Here is a 16419-nt window from a genome sequence, read left to right as displayed (position 1 = left end):
CGAACATCACCCCCAACTTAACCTAAAGGAGGACAACAAGTCATGGAACGCCATTTAACCTGAGATAGGGAGGCGCGGCAGAGTGACTGTACGGATTCTACATCCGTGGTTTTCGTGGAATATCGGGAAAGGTCTTTTGCAAAAAGTTGAAAGACAGTGACTTTTTTAGAAACCATTAAAAATAACGATATTGTGTGCATTAGTGAATGTTGGATTTCAGAAGAAGATGTAATAGAATGTCCTGGTTACTCTAGTTTCGCATTTCCTAGGGAAAAGCGGGAAAGGGGAGGGGGCATAGTTATTTTTTTTCTACAAACATAATTTATATAATAACATTGAGTTGTACATAACACTAACGATTCAATAATAGTTTGAAATACACCAAACAAAATTGTACAATTCACTTCATTTTTTGTTACTTGCCCCTGAAAAATAGTGTATTCTATACATCTAATAATACTGACTTGTTTCAGAGTTTAGAGGAAAACTTGTCAAATATAATAATGAAGGTTCGGTACGTGTTTGGAGATTTAATTCAGATTGAGAATGACATACCACAAGTAATGATCTACTATATTTTTAATTACTGACGTCAGTTAATGTAGTGGTTTACTTGTACGGCCAATTCGTATTTAGGTAATATGAAGTTTCAGTTTCTACAGTAAACACCATTGGGAAATAGTAATGATTATTCGATAGTGTTTGAAGTCTTTCAATTAGAATATGTTTAGGATTTTATGAGAATGTTTGTAATAATACGAAAACGTTTTTGAAATTATAAATCGTCGATGCTTGTCTACATAATACCACTCTTGAAGTATTGAGTGTGAGTCTGTAAATGGATTAACTTCGCAAAAGCTGGACAATTCAAGTATTTACTCAATAAGTAACATGATATTTTTATTAAAATAGTGGGGAAATGGAGTAATTGATCCCGCCATTAATTGAAAAACTTTAAGATTTAGTAAGTTCTGAAAAGGTTTATTCCGATTGCGGTTCGTGACCAATCACTTCCGGTGTGATGATAACGCAATGAATGTAGACATGTTTGTCTACAAATAAAAAGGCATCAAAAATTTTAATATAGTTAAGTAAATTGTAATCTCCCTTATTGACAAAAAAAAAAAACTGAAACGGAAAATAACACTCAGACGACCGGGGATATATGTTAGTATCTTACCTTAAATCTAAACAATTCTTTAAAAATATTTCTCGCGAAGATTATCGCAGTCTGCTGCGGTAATACCGTAATAAACATGTCTGAGGAGTTTGACAATGCTGCATTTCGAGGTAAACGGAGAGACCATTTTACAAATTAGTCATGCAGAAGTATGCAAATGAAGTGTTAGCCTGCCAACAGTAAAAAAAGATTCTGTGTATTACATAATGTTTTCAATAATATATTCAAGTCTGGGTTTTTTCCAGAGTCAATGGACAAAAGGTTGTGTAGTACCAATTTAAAAAAAGGTGATATCAATAACCAAATAATTATAGGGTGGCTGACATTAAGTTTAGTTGTATGGGTAAATTATTCACATCGATACTTAACAAAAGACTGATGAAATGGGGATGATGCCCATTTGGTTTTAAGCCTGATTACAATAAATTTTTTGTTTTGCAAACATTGATAAATCAAAAACCTTAAAGCATTTGATCTAATTGATAGAAGTATTTTGTGGACTAAACTTATAAATCGGGGAATCGATGGAAACATGCTAAAAATCATTCAATCACTTTACCAAAATGTGAAATCTTGTATCAAATATAATGGATTTCTGTCTGAATATTACAGAAACAAGATCGGTCTATTCCAAGGCGAAATATTGTCACCGATTTTGTACAGTTTATATGTCAATGATTGTGAAATGTGTTTTTATAAGAGAGAACTGTCCATCAGTAGAAATTGGTTTGATTAACTTGTTTTTGATTATGTATGCAGATGATACAGTTCTACTCGCGGAGTCGCCCAAATCTCTGCAAGAAATGATTGATACGTTATATAAATATAATAACGATTGTAAGTTGACTCTTAATATTGATAAGACAAAAATAATGATTTTCAGAAACGGGGGTAGACAGAGGGAAAATGAATATTGGACTTACAATAATGTTAACATTGATGTAGTCGACGAATTCAATTATCTTGGTATGTTATTTAAATACAATGGTAAATTTAAGAAAACGCAAATTCATGTTGCAAATCAAGGAAGAAAAGCTTATTTTTCCATATGTAGTAAGTTGAAAAATCATGCATTTAATATTTCGACTCAGTGTTCTATTTTTGATACATATATTAATAGTATACTGGGATATGCAAGTGAAATTTGGGGACATCATAAAGCTCCTGAGGTAGAAAAGGTGCACACTAACTTTTGCAAAAATGTTCTTGGAGTAAATAAAACAACTTGTAATGATTTTGTCTATTTAGAACTAGGAAGGTTGCCTTTGTATATAACCAGAAAAATTAAAATTTTGAAGTATTGGATAAAACTAAAAGGTACTTCCAACTGTATTTTAAAAGAATGTTTAGATACTAGAATTGAAACTAATGATGAATGGTCAATTAACATTAAAAATGAACTAGCAAAAATTGGATTAGCATACCTCTGGAATGATAGATACGTTGACTGTTATACATTTAATATTATTGAAAATAGAATTAATGAGGTATATAGACAAGAGGTTATCAACAATATAAGTAATACATCACGAGGTATACTGTATAAACATTTATATGATAATTTTTGTTTACAATTTTATTTAAGAAAGCCTATTGACACTGTATATAAAAAATGTTTAACCAAAATAAGAATTTCGGCACACAATCTGAATATTGAAAAGGGTAGAAAACAAAATATCCCACGAGAGAATAGATTGTGTACATGTTGTGATTTAAATGAACTTGAAGATGAATATCACTTTCTATTACAATGTCCATTTTATGTTGATTTACGCCAAAAGTATATTAAGAAATATTATTACAGAAGACCAAGTGTTTTTTAAATTAGTTAAATTATTAAGCGTTAACAACGTTAAAGAATTACAAAATACTGGTAAATTTATTCATTTTGCTATTAAGAAAAGGTCAGAAAAGTTAAAAAGTTGAGACATTTGGCTGGAATTTTATTATCTATTATATGAATCACTCTCCATCTCATTTGTTATATCAATTGTATATTTTACATGATGTAATTTGTACTTATGGACCGTAAGGTCCACGGAATAAAATGAATTGAATTGAATTGAATCATTCTAATGTCTATGTATACATGTTTTTTATTCTTTCTTTGGTATCAATAACTCAAAAATTAAAAGAATTCAAATGATCACATCATAATTATGCTTTTTTATTATGTTTGACACTCTTCTCTGATAATACCCAAATGTATCAAATAGCAATAAATATCTAAAAAAATAGAAATAAGAAAAAATACATTATTTTATAAAGAAGGGGCTTTTGTCCGGAGGGGCTTTTATCCTAAGGGGCTTTTGTCCGGAGGGGCTTTTGTCCTAGGGGCTTATGTCCGGGGGGGCTTTTGTCCAGGGGGCTTTTGTCCTACACTCGTGTACGACATATATATATGTGTGTATGTAATATATACTCCTAGGTATGATAGGTAAATTTTACTTCCATTTGCTTTTACATCTTCATTTTAAAAATGGAGGTGACAATAAAAAAAACCTATAGCATAGGTGTACGGGGTTTCCATAATTCAAATCACAATCCAATTAACGGATGTCCTAACCTGATTGACAGTAAGACAATAGCAAATACCCGATATAGTCCATCGAATAGCAAATTGCCCGCGGCCAGATAATTACAGGTGAGTTCGATGAATGGCGTTGTGTACAGGTAAACAACATCCTGGTCAAGGTATTACATAACCATCAAACCAAAGGCATGGCACAGGTTTGTTCCTCTTTCTCCCACTTTTTCGAGATGAAAGGAATTATACAAACACTGGAGAACAATGGCATACCAATTATAGTCTGTTCTGATAAAGTTCTGACTAACAGATAGATTTTTTACCTGTAATTTTACAAACAGTCACAATTCTATTAACTGTGAATATACTGTACCTATTCTGCATTTTATTCCCATTTCAAATGTTTTCATATTTTATCACACCATCTTAAAATGTGAAATGTAATAAAACATTAATTGTTAAGAGATAATTAATTAAAATAAAACATTTAAATATATACAACATATGAAACATTAATGAGAGATTATTAATTAAAATTAAAACGATTATATGTACAACATATGAAACTTAAAGCACTACACTTAAACATTAATGAGATATAATTAATTAATTTCAAAACATATATGTACAACATATGAAACTTAAAGCACTACACTTAAACATTAATGAGAGACAATTGATTCAAATTAAAACATTTATATATGTACAACATATGAAACTTAAAGTTAGGAATTTAATAATATAAATACGTAATTACCAACACATATCTCAATAAGTACTTATAAAAGATGTATATTTCTTTCTTTACCATGTATATCTGGTTTTAAAGGAATGCTATCAACCACTGTGTTACACTTATATGCAGATCTACGCAATGTACATGTACATTGTATGGCTGCCGATCGCGATATCTCGAAAAATTCTAATGTTGAAATCGGTCAGTTTTAATGCTGTAGAGTTTATATATTTAATTTCAGTCTTTTCATTCCATGGGCTGCTAAGTGAAGTCTCAAATTGAAGTGATATTATTTTTAAATAATTCGAATACATGTTAGATAGACTACATTTAGATTCGTGAACACAGATCGTAATAATGTAAATGCCGACCAGGACACATTGCGCACGGCTTCGAAAATCCTAAAATACTAAAAGTTTAGTTTAAAAATATGATAAAAAGTAACTATAAACTTACTCATTTGTATGCCATAAACCAACTTCCAAAATTTCTGACTAAAGAATTATCCAGAATACGTAATTTTGTGACTCTGAAAAAGGACGAAATTCGAGATCTCGCTAGCACTGTACGTAATGGCTGCCGTGCGCTTGGGGTAATCTACGAAAGCAAACTTTAATTTGGTCTTAATCACACATCGTAAGGTGTTTTACCAAGTAAGACTAAGAAAACAGTAATCGCTTATTAAAATTTCAGTACGATATTTGCGGAACTTGGAATTTAATTTGTAATTTCAAGTTGATATTTGCAATATTCTGTCAATGTTTATACATAATGGCGAATGTGTTTTTTCTCGTGTCGGTCGAAAATAGAGTATAAACGTCGTAAAATATATGAATACCATATGTTTATATCTAAATATTATTGTTACATATTTTTATTTACACCTTTTGAATTAAGATAAAAGCAACAATTCTCGGATTGCCGTACTATTTATTACTATAAAATGTAAACAAACATCGAAGCGGCTGTGTTCCCACCATGTTGATGTGTACAGATCTACGGAGTTGTACCTTTGAGCGCCCGGATGTACCTTTGTGTGACGTCATCGCCATCTTTTCTGAAATCTCCTATTGCAAACGTTCCTTCAGTTGGCGGCTGTTGATGTTTCGGTACCGTTTAGCTCTGGGTCTGGTTTGTCGTCCGGCTGCGAGTTGGATGTGGATGCGCGTAATCTCGTTGTTGGCCTGGATTTCCTAGAACACACGGATGATGCTGTAGATGTTTGGGTGGGAGTTTCCAACCTTCTTCTTGAGTTTGTTGTACCATCCTTCTACGTGGTTCGTCATTCGAGGGCCCTTGGTCTCAAAGTGGTTCCAGAGTGGTTGGTCGCGCTCTATCCACCGTGTAATGACGTAGTATATATCTATAATATCGGTGATTCTACCTGTATATCGATTAAAAATTGAAAGCGACCGCACGGTCTGAAAAAAATAGTTTGTTTTGCTTAATATCTCGATTATTTGATCTTTTATATATCAAAAGTAAATTCTTTCTACCACATTCAGAGTTTTGTGTCAATCAAACTTGCGCAGAGCGGGGACCCCGGTTCAGTCCTACCTAGCCACGGGGGGGGGGGGGGGGGGGGGGGGGGGGGGGGGGGGGGGGGCGCATCACATCACGTACCTCGTATGCTACTGCTCAGCTGAGCTGTCAATCACGGCCCGGTACAGATGTAGTAAATGACGACCAAAAGTATTTACTACTCCATCCATCATTAGGTTATAATTTGAAACAGTTTTGGACACTCGAGCAAAACGTGGAGCACAATATCAATATTGAGTTTTCCACGTAGATAGTTAAATTTACACTTAGTAATTTCCACTAGATGTCACATACATTTGTTTTTTTCTTGTGCTCAGTTTTAGTATAGAGTTGATGTCTATGTATTTTAGCATATCTAATTAAGTAATCGTTATACTCATTGTGCCTCACCATTGCAAAAATAACAAGAGGCCCAGAGGGCCTGTATCGCTCACCTGGTTTGTAATGCCTAGTAATGTTCTGAATACAGGTTCATTGTTTCTTTTCTGAAGGAATTTGAATATTTACCTCTAATTCCCCTATTGGGCCCCACTCTTTCTGTTCCAGGGGGTCAAAGCCAAAATTTATACAAATTCCATTAACCCCAAGGATGTTTCTGGGCCAAATTTGGTTAAAAATCAAGCAGAACTATATGACAAGTAGCGATTTATAGGATTTACCGCTATTTCCCATATTGGGCCTTGCCTCTCCTGCCCCCGGATGTCAGAGCCAAAATTAAAAAAAACTCTATTCCTCTTCCCCATGAATGTTTGTGGTCAAATTTGGTTTCAATCCATGCAGAACTCTAGGACAAGTAGCGATTTATCAGATTTACCTCTATTTCCCATATTGGGCCCCGCCCCTCCTGCCCCCAGGGAAGTCAGAGCCAGAATTTATAAAAGTTCTGTTCCCATTCCCCCAAGGATGTTTCTGGCCAAATTTGGTTACAATCCATGCAGAACTCTAGGACAAGTAGCGATTTATAGGATTGACCTCTATTTCCTTTTTTGGGCCCCGCCCCTCCTGCCCCCGGGGGTTTAGAGCCAAAATTTATACAATTTCTGTTCCCCTTCTCCCAAGCATGTTTGTGGCCAAATTTGGTTACAATCCATGCAGAACTGTAGGACAAGTAGCGATTTATAGAATTTATACAAGTTCTGTTCCCCTTCTCCCAAGGATGTTTCTGGCCAAATTTGGTTACAATTCATGCAGAACTCTATGACTAGTAGCGATTTAAAGGAAATGATGACGGACGGACGACGGACGCCGCGCCATGACATAAGCTCACCGGACCAGGTGAGCTAAAAATATGTTACAAATCTGTTTACGAGGCGTTTCCAACAATACTTTCATATTGGTGGTACGAATTCGTTGGTAAAAAAGTCTGGTATAAAAGAATCAATGTTGAACTTCTTCAGTATATTAAAATAAATACATCTCACAGATTCTGGAATAATTCATAATGAGGAAAAACGGTATAAAGCTAGTATATTAATAATCCGAAATAAAAGGCCAAAATAAATTCAAAGTAAAATCAAAATCATTTCTATGGAATATATATTCAGCCACTAGAGGGCCTTCTTCAGTCCGAAATAATTCATTTGAAGATTTGAATAATCTACGAATATGAACTGATATAATCTTACAATAATCATAAGCAACGCTTTCCACACATATTTGAAACTTCCCAGGCACAACATCTGGAGGAAGTTAATATAGAACTAACGTGAGTTACAATGTACACCAGTAACTTATATAAGTGATAATTTGGCAAATGGCATTAAAAGGCTTTCCTATGACCGTTCATCTGTAAGGTATAGTATCTGTGTGTGTACCGAAATCAGTTATGTACCAGACTACACCGGAGTGACGCTGTACATGAACCGTACGTACATATATATAGGCCATGGGCTAGGAGGGTCCCACATGCACCCCCCCCCCCCCCAAACCTCCGAACCAATATTTTTCTGAACCCTTATGCCCTACTGATCACAAATCAAAATGTTAACATTGCATAAGTTGGGATGAACTTCCGGTTATGACGTCATCAAGATGGCCGCCATCTCGAATTTCACTAAAAATTGAAAAATAGTCATAACATTAACATTTTTCAACCGAAGTAGACAAATGAGGCATCAAAATGACCACAATTGAACAATGAAATATATCTCGTCCAAAAAATCCAATATATGTAGTGATTTCTACGCAGGAAATGAAAAAATAGGATTTTAAGCTCAAAAATGGTGATTTTTCAGCAAATTTTTCATATTTTGCTTGACGCAGCAAAAATGTTTCCCAACAGCAAACTATTATTTCTAATAAGTTTTTTAACCACATATCAATAAGTTTAAACAACAACAACAACAAAAACAAATATTAACATTGTACAGGTTCCGGTTATGACGCCATCAAGATGGCCGCCATCTCGAATTTCACTAAAAAATGAAGAAAAGTCATAACACTGATATTTTTCAACTAAAGTAGACAAATGTGGTATCAAAATGACCACAATAGAACGACAAATACATATCAGGACCAAATAATCCAATATTTGTAGTGATTTGTACGGAAGACATGAAAAAATAAGCTTTTAAGCTCAAAAATGGTGATTTTTCGGCAAATTTTTCATGCTTGGCTTGACGCAGCAAAAATGTTTCCCAACAACAAATTATTACTCGTAATCAGTTATTTAAACTCCCTTCAATCAGAAAAAACAAAAACAAATACAAAAATATATAGAAATGCAAAAAAAGAATTATTGTTATACTCCAATTTTGTAGATTAGCAGCGTCTCAAAAATAATTATTACAGCACAACACCTACTGATAGCGTAACAAATGTAACCTAAGCTAAGCCTGTGTTTCGGTTAATATCATTAACAGTTCCCAAAGCGTTTGTGTCTTTGAAAATGAGCAGATTCATTGTTTATTTCCTATGCATAGCTTAAGCAAAATGTCAGATGGTTACTACAATGTCACTAATATGTCTTTAACTGGTTCTCAATGATAACCATTATCATTGTGCGTGCTTTCTCGCCTCACTGCACTATCCATTGAAGAGACTCGGCATATCTGGTAGCTGGTACATGCAGTCCGAATCAGAGTACTCGAGATATCAGTATCCAATTCCTCGAAAGCCAGAGCGTCTTTTATGACCCATCCATGGCCAGAGTTCATATCAGGAACAACAGGTTCAGGGATGTGGGATCTCTTTCAGATTCTAACATATCGTACGTATATGCTGTTTCAGACTTCTCCGACATAATGGAAATTACACCAGATGCACATTCTTCCAATGGTGGAATTGGTTCTCCTTAGCACATAGCTCCATAATTCGTATGAAGTATTATTCACCAATCTTGTGGACCCTCGTGCAACCATAAATGGCAAAGTTGATATCATCGAGGTCATTAACGAGGGCATAAATGTTAAATAATTTTAATTGCTCTGACTTTTCCTACTCCCTTGAATGTGCTGGTTGTGTCACATCTGGTGTATGCGCAAAGAGACCATTGAAGACTCTCCCGTAAAAAGTTCTCTAAAGTGCTTTCCAGACTTGGCAAAGAGTGAAACGTCACTGCAGACCCCATTCATGACCTCAAAGAATCCACCTGTGTCATCTATGGTCACTGAGGTTCACAATAATGAGGAATTGTGCTTCATACGAATTAAGGAGAACCAACTCAACCCTCCGCAGAATGTTGATCTGGTGTCTTTTCCATCATGACGGGGAAGTCTGGAACATCTATACGATATGTGAATCTAGGTGAAACTAGGTTGGAAACAGGAAGAGCTCCCACATCCCTGAATCCGATGTTTCTGATGTTAACTCTGACCATGGACAGTTGACAAGTTAGAACCACGATGGTAACCCGGTAATGTAATGTCACATCAGGTCACCGAGGTCGAAGACGACACTCTGGCGAGAAAGCACGCACTACGAAAATGATTAGCATTAAGAAATATGTGACACTGTAGTTACCATATTACATTTCCTTGCGTTATACACAGGAATTAAACAATGGATGTGCTCATTCTAAAAGACACAACATGTTTCGAAAAGTGTCATAGTATTTACGGAACTTTAATTTGATACCCTAAAGCTATTAGTTAGCGTTTTGCTGTAATAATTCAGTTTGAGAGGCTACTAGTCTACAAAATTTTGAACATGAAAATGGATTATTTTGAAGTCCCACTTAGATATTCAGCCAACTTAAAATTCAAATTTGTTAAGATATCAATCGCCAATAGCCAATGTTATATTCAGAAAATTCCAAGACACCAGGAAAATGTAGTGCTAGCGGTTTGGAAAAAATAACAATCATGCCGCTTACGGTGATGTTTTGTAATCCAAATGATGGTATAACAATTCTCTTTTGCATTTCTATATACATTTGTAATTTTGTTGTTGTTGTTTTAACCGATTGATAAAAGGTCAAATAACTGATTGTGAATAATAATTTGTTGTTGGGAAACAATTTTGCTGCGTCAAGCCAAATATGAAAAAATGCTGAAAAATTAGCATTTTTGAGCTTCAAATATTTTTTTTTTTTTCATTTCCTGTGTTCAAATCACTACATATATTGGATTATTTGGTCCTTACATGTATTTGTTGTTCTATTGTGGTCATTTTGATACCTCATTTGTCTACTTCAGTTGAATCAAAGTGCCAAGGCCACTCATAGATGCTGTGAATGAAGGACTCAAACAAAGGAATAAAGAAATTGGTTTTTCATTTAAATATAGAATTAAGTAAACTATACATACGTGTGCAGTGTTGAATTTCGGAGTTTAATAAAAAATATTTACGATATACCGTATTTATTTTATGATATTTGAAGTTTTTCAAGAACAATAAGTTGAATAACTTATTATTCTGAAATAACTGTAATAAATTTCATTTCTAAATTATTTTTGAAATAACGATTACCGTTTAGAATCTGAGTATCATTTTTTATAATTCTTTATTAATTGCTAAATTATCAATTTCATCAATGTCTCTTCAAAGACAAAAAAATAATAAGTAAACATTTTCGTATCTTTATATCCACTTAACATTGAAGAATATTTTCTGAAAAATATAACATTAGAAATATTACCATTTCCGGATATGTTTTGGTTTCCTTTTTAGAAAACTAACATTGCTTTGACGACTTTTGACTAATAAATTATGGCCAAATACTTCTGTCAAATAAAAGGTACATTATTTCATTACGTACATCACTCGGATTTCTTTTAAATTCACAAGAACGCTAGCCGTTAACATCAAGAAAACTTCATGTAATGTATCGGACTTTAGCAAGTCTTCGTAAGCCTAACGTTAACAGCACAGCTGCAGTAGAAACTGGTTGGCGAAATATTATCGTGCAGAACATTTTAATCGTGAGTTTTGCTTTGCCGACTTTTGACTTATAATAAAACATGGACATATAGTTTTGCCAAGTAAAAGGTACATTATTTGGTTACTTATAACATTCAAATTTCTTTTGAATTCATAAGAACGCTATCATCAAGAAAACTTCCTGCAATACATCGGACTTTAGCAAGTCTTCATAAGGCTACCGTACATTACACGGCAATATAAGTTCATTTGTCACTTTATGTTGCTCGTACATAAATAGATCTATATTATCATTATATATTTTATAAGTTTATGCTGATAGATTTGGTACTTTTTCCCTTTCAATATACTTTATACGCAGTTGTCTATAAACAAAAGACAGAACTCCCAGTGACATATCAAGGGAGGAAGCACGTACGCAAAACTATTAACTTTCACTGCGCAATAATATCTCGATATAGTTCGTCAATACAACCAACACAAAAAACTTTATAAGCGTTATAAGAACTTTCTTTTGCAGTTACCTTCCTAACATTTGATTACAATAATCGATTATTAGCATGAATTACGTAAAATTTAAATAAACATACACAATCCAAAATCCACCGAAAGTCTGTCGCGGAGGAAGACAGCGACGGCGGCGTTGTTCGTGATTTTCGGGAGACCAGTGTTCTCGGAGTAATACAAATATCATAGAGTCCCAACTGAACACTTAAAACACTCCATCCATGGTGTATACATATGTACAAATTCTATGTCCGTGGTTTTGAATATTGGGGTTTTATTTTTTCATACCATCAAGTATTACGTGAAATGAACAAAACAACTTTTAATTTTCATCGCGGAGTGGTTTCATTGTTTTGATGTGCACAGGCTCTCCGAGCGTACCTAAGAATGCTGTTTCACAGCATCAAAAATGTCAATGTTATGACTATTTTTCATTTTTCAGTGAAATTCGAGATGGTGGCCATCTTGATGACGTCATAACCAGAACTTATTGGATATTAACATTGGTTTTTGTTGTTTTTGTTGCTTAAACTGACTGACTGACAAGTGGTCAAAAAACTTATTGGAAATAATAGTTTGCTGTTGGGAAACATTTTTGCTGCGTCAAGCAAAATATGAAAAATATGCTGAAAAATCACCATTTTTGAGCTTAAAATCCGATTTTTTCATTTCCTGCGCAGAAATCACTACATATATTGGATTTTTTGGTCCTGATATGTAATCGTTGTTCTATTGTGGTCATTTTGATACCTCATTTGTCTACTTCGGTTGCAAAAGGTTAATGTTATGACTATTTTTCAATTTTTAGTGAAATTCGAGATGGCGGCCATCTTGATGACGTCATAACCGGAAGTTCATCCCAACTTATGCAATGTTAACATTTTGATTTGTGATCAGTGGGTCATAAGGGTTCAGAAAAATATTGGTTCGGAGGTTTGGGGGGGGGGGGGGGGTGCATGTGGGACCCTCCTAGCCCATGGCCTAATACTGTTGAAGCAGAAAATATATCACCTTCTGACTGACTTTTCCGTCAGAAGGTGATATCTTTTACCCTACAACAGTAACTAACGTACGTACTGATTGATTGATGGGGGTTAACGTCCTTGTTCCAGTTATAACCGAGCCTAGGACACTAAGTGGGGAGGGGGTTTAATGGGGATATTAAGGGAGGCAATTTCGCACTTTACTGTATATAATAAAGGTTCTAAATTGTTTGGGCCAGAAACGCTAACACTGTGCCTTACACTAATAAAATAAATAAAAAAAAAAATTATAATAATAATAAATATATAGATAAATAACCTTGTTATTTTGGACTGTCACAGAATTGTCTATTACCCTACCTAAGCTATATTAACCTAACAAAACCTACATTCTGTGGCGACTGAGGATATTTAACGTGCATGGCGTGACTGACCGTACACCGGACCCCGGATTAATGTCCCTTCCATTATCCTAGAGATTTTCTTTTGTTCTCACTTTAATAACTTTGGTCTCAATTCACTTGTTTAATCTCTGGCTAGTCTGATGATGTGGTGCTTGTAACCTTTTAAAGTATACGAGTGTATATAGCAAGTCAGCATTTTATTTCAGGAATCTACCTGGCGTTGTGTGTAATAATGCGCTTGATGTGACCGAGGCCTGTCTAAGGTATTTTGTCATACGGGTAAGTGAAACTAAATCAGGAATTTTATTGTCTGTTAGACTATGCAAAAGACAAAAAAAGAAAAAAAAAACCCAAAAAAAAAAACAATTTCAAGAAATCAAAATGTATTTAATTTTAAAATTTCCAGGTAAAACAAGAGGTGAAAGAGGCCTTAACGGTCACCTGAGTGCTTATACAGAAAGAGCATTGCAAAGTCTGTTCAAATCTGTAAAAAAATTTATGAATTAAAAGAAACTTTAAATTTGAACCTTCATATCAGATTTTTTTTCTCTTTTTTTGTTTGTTTTCCTTTTTGATAGTTACTGTATTATGTAATGGTAAACTTTAGAAGCAAAAAAATGTTACCTATCCTAATGCTTAAAATTCTAATTTTCTTTGTGAACGTCAAACAAAACCAAAATTAGATTTCACCTATATCAAGAATACACATTTGACCTAAACAATGTTTCCCTCCATAAACTATATGCTCGATCCCCTCCCCAGGGGGCAACACTAACCCTGGGGTCATATATAATTGACAATTTTTGTAAAGGATAATATGACCTTTTTATCTGTAAAGAGTATTTGTTTACACCGTTTCTTGAAATTTGGAAGATTTTTGAAGTTTAAACGGTTAATGTAAAACATATTTCGCCCCTTTTGGTCCCGCCCCTCAGACCCCTGGGTGTCAATCAGGGATTTGTGATAACTTTGAATAATTCTCAAAAATGTGTTTTTCCCATAGAAAACTATAGTTAACTTGACCCCATCCCCAGGCGGAAATGTGAGACCCCAGGGTCATACTCCATCCCCAGGAGGAAATGTGAGACCCCAGGGTCATATAACTCGCAATTTTTGTAAAGCACCTTAGATATTTCCATCTATGAAGAGTATTTGATTCTACCATTACCGGTATTTCAGAAGAAGATTGTTGAAGTTTTAGCCTATTTGACCCCTTTTGGCCCTACCTCTCAGGCCCCTAGGGGGCAGGGACCATATCAATTCACAATTTTGATTGACCTTTGGCCATGGAATGTTTCTGTAAAATTGAATTGAATTTGGCTCAGTGTCTCTGGAGAAGCAGAATATGTAAATCGTTTATCGTTGCAAGACGGACGAAGCATGACGCAAACCGTATGACGACGGACAAAAGCGATTAGAATAGGTAAAAATGTACAATTTTGCATTATCCCTTCCTCATACATGCATTCAATACCTGACCTTAGTTAAATCAAGTTTAGACTTAGCATATGATAACTTAAATAAGTAAGGTTGAGGAAATAAAAGTTTGATATATAGGTATAAACAAGGACATAGTCATTCAGATCCCCCGCCAATGGAGATATCAAAGCTGAAGTAAGTTTGATTGTGGAGACTTATGTGTATGAAAAAAACAGGAAAAAGGAAGTTGAGCTAAAGAAAGATGGAGTATAATTCAAGTAGAGCGGGGCTGCAATTGTTGAATCAGGTATACAGCCTTGACATTTATATTAGACTTTATACACAAAGATGGGTGGAGTTTTGCAAAGTAACATTTACCATTTACCATGATATTTTCAGCAATGTTTTCATGGTAACGGAAAAAGTGCAAAAAATGAAAACCTAAAAATAGCAAAAGGTACTACTAGACCCAACTTCGCTAGCCAAGAGTATTAGTCCGATTCTCTTTCTATTACCCTTGGCTTATCTGTCTTCAGAACGGGTGGTCCCGCACTGCGCCACCTGCTGGATCACCGCAGTTGCGCCCCTTCCATTTACGTAATAAGCAACCAATTAAAAAGCTCGTATCATTGTTGTATGGTTGAAAAAATGGCAGCGCCCTATGAAACACGCGTGTTGTTTGCGACAGATTCAAAATACCAAAGATGAACATGTGTGTGAGTCATTTGTTTATTAGTGAGTTCGGACACCAGTTTTTGCGTTTCATGCAGAAGTTCTGCAGTGTCCAATTTTGTAACGAGATCATAGTATATCTTTTAATTGTTTTGATTTGTGAAACATAAACCATGCACGTACTTTCCAATCTGTTTGGAGAGCAACGTCTCCAAGACGTTCATTTAGCTGGTATAAAACATCTTAATTGATTAAATAGATAATAATATAACTTCGCTAGGAGATGATGTTGACAGGCATGACATGCCTGATGCCTCATTGTACAAATGTAGGTCACTATATATATACTTTCACAACGGAGATGACGTCGTTGTGATATATTTCGATTAAAAGGACGAACTCCAAAGATGCAGAATATTTTTCCAAATATGAATTTATTAAATGTAACTTCCTAGAAGTCGGTAGGCGATTCCCGGAGTATCCGAAAATCGACCCGTGTCGTCCGAGCTCTAGACCCTAACTAACTCATCACAAAGCATAACACATATGATTATATAACAATATCAAAAACACGGAAGATAAACAGATCTAGATGGCATTTAGAATTCAAGTGTCAGTGGTCTTACAGGTGAATTAATTATCCAATGTCCTGGGGGATACGTGTCACACCTGGTTGGACCGGTCTCCTTAATACTTCTCGGTTAACACCACACAATAAATAGATATAATTACTACTCAGAATTAAGTCAACAACAATAAATCAAAGAGTTAAGAATAGCAATATAGAAAGTAAATGAATTTATCATAGAATTTCAGTACAATATTATTATACAATATTAAAATGATTTAGCAAAATTTGGTAATCAAAAGTCTCGAATGATATAATAAACCGATGGAGTATAATTCAAGTAGAGCAAATCAAAGGCGTTTTCATTGCAATTGTTGAAAGCAAAAACAGGTATACAGCCTAATGACATTTATTTAGACTATATACACAAAGATTGGTGGAGTTTTGCAAAGTAACATTTACCATTTACCATGATATTTTCAGCAATGTTTCTGGTTTTAGAGTTATGCTTCGGAAACGAACCTGGTACAAAAATATGATATTTTCAGCAATGTTTCCATGG

Source organism: Argopecten irradians, chromosome 7 (assembly GCF_041381155.1).
Source record: "Argopecten irradians isolate NY chromosome 7, Ai_NY, whole genome shotgun sequence".
Classification (NCBI taxonomy): Eukaryota; Metazoa; Mollusca; class Bivalvia; order Pectinida; family Pectinidae; genus Argopecten; species Argopecten irradians.
This window is presented reverse-complemented; position numbering follows the sequence as displayed.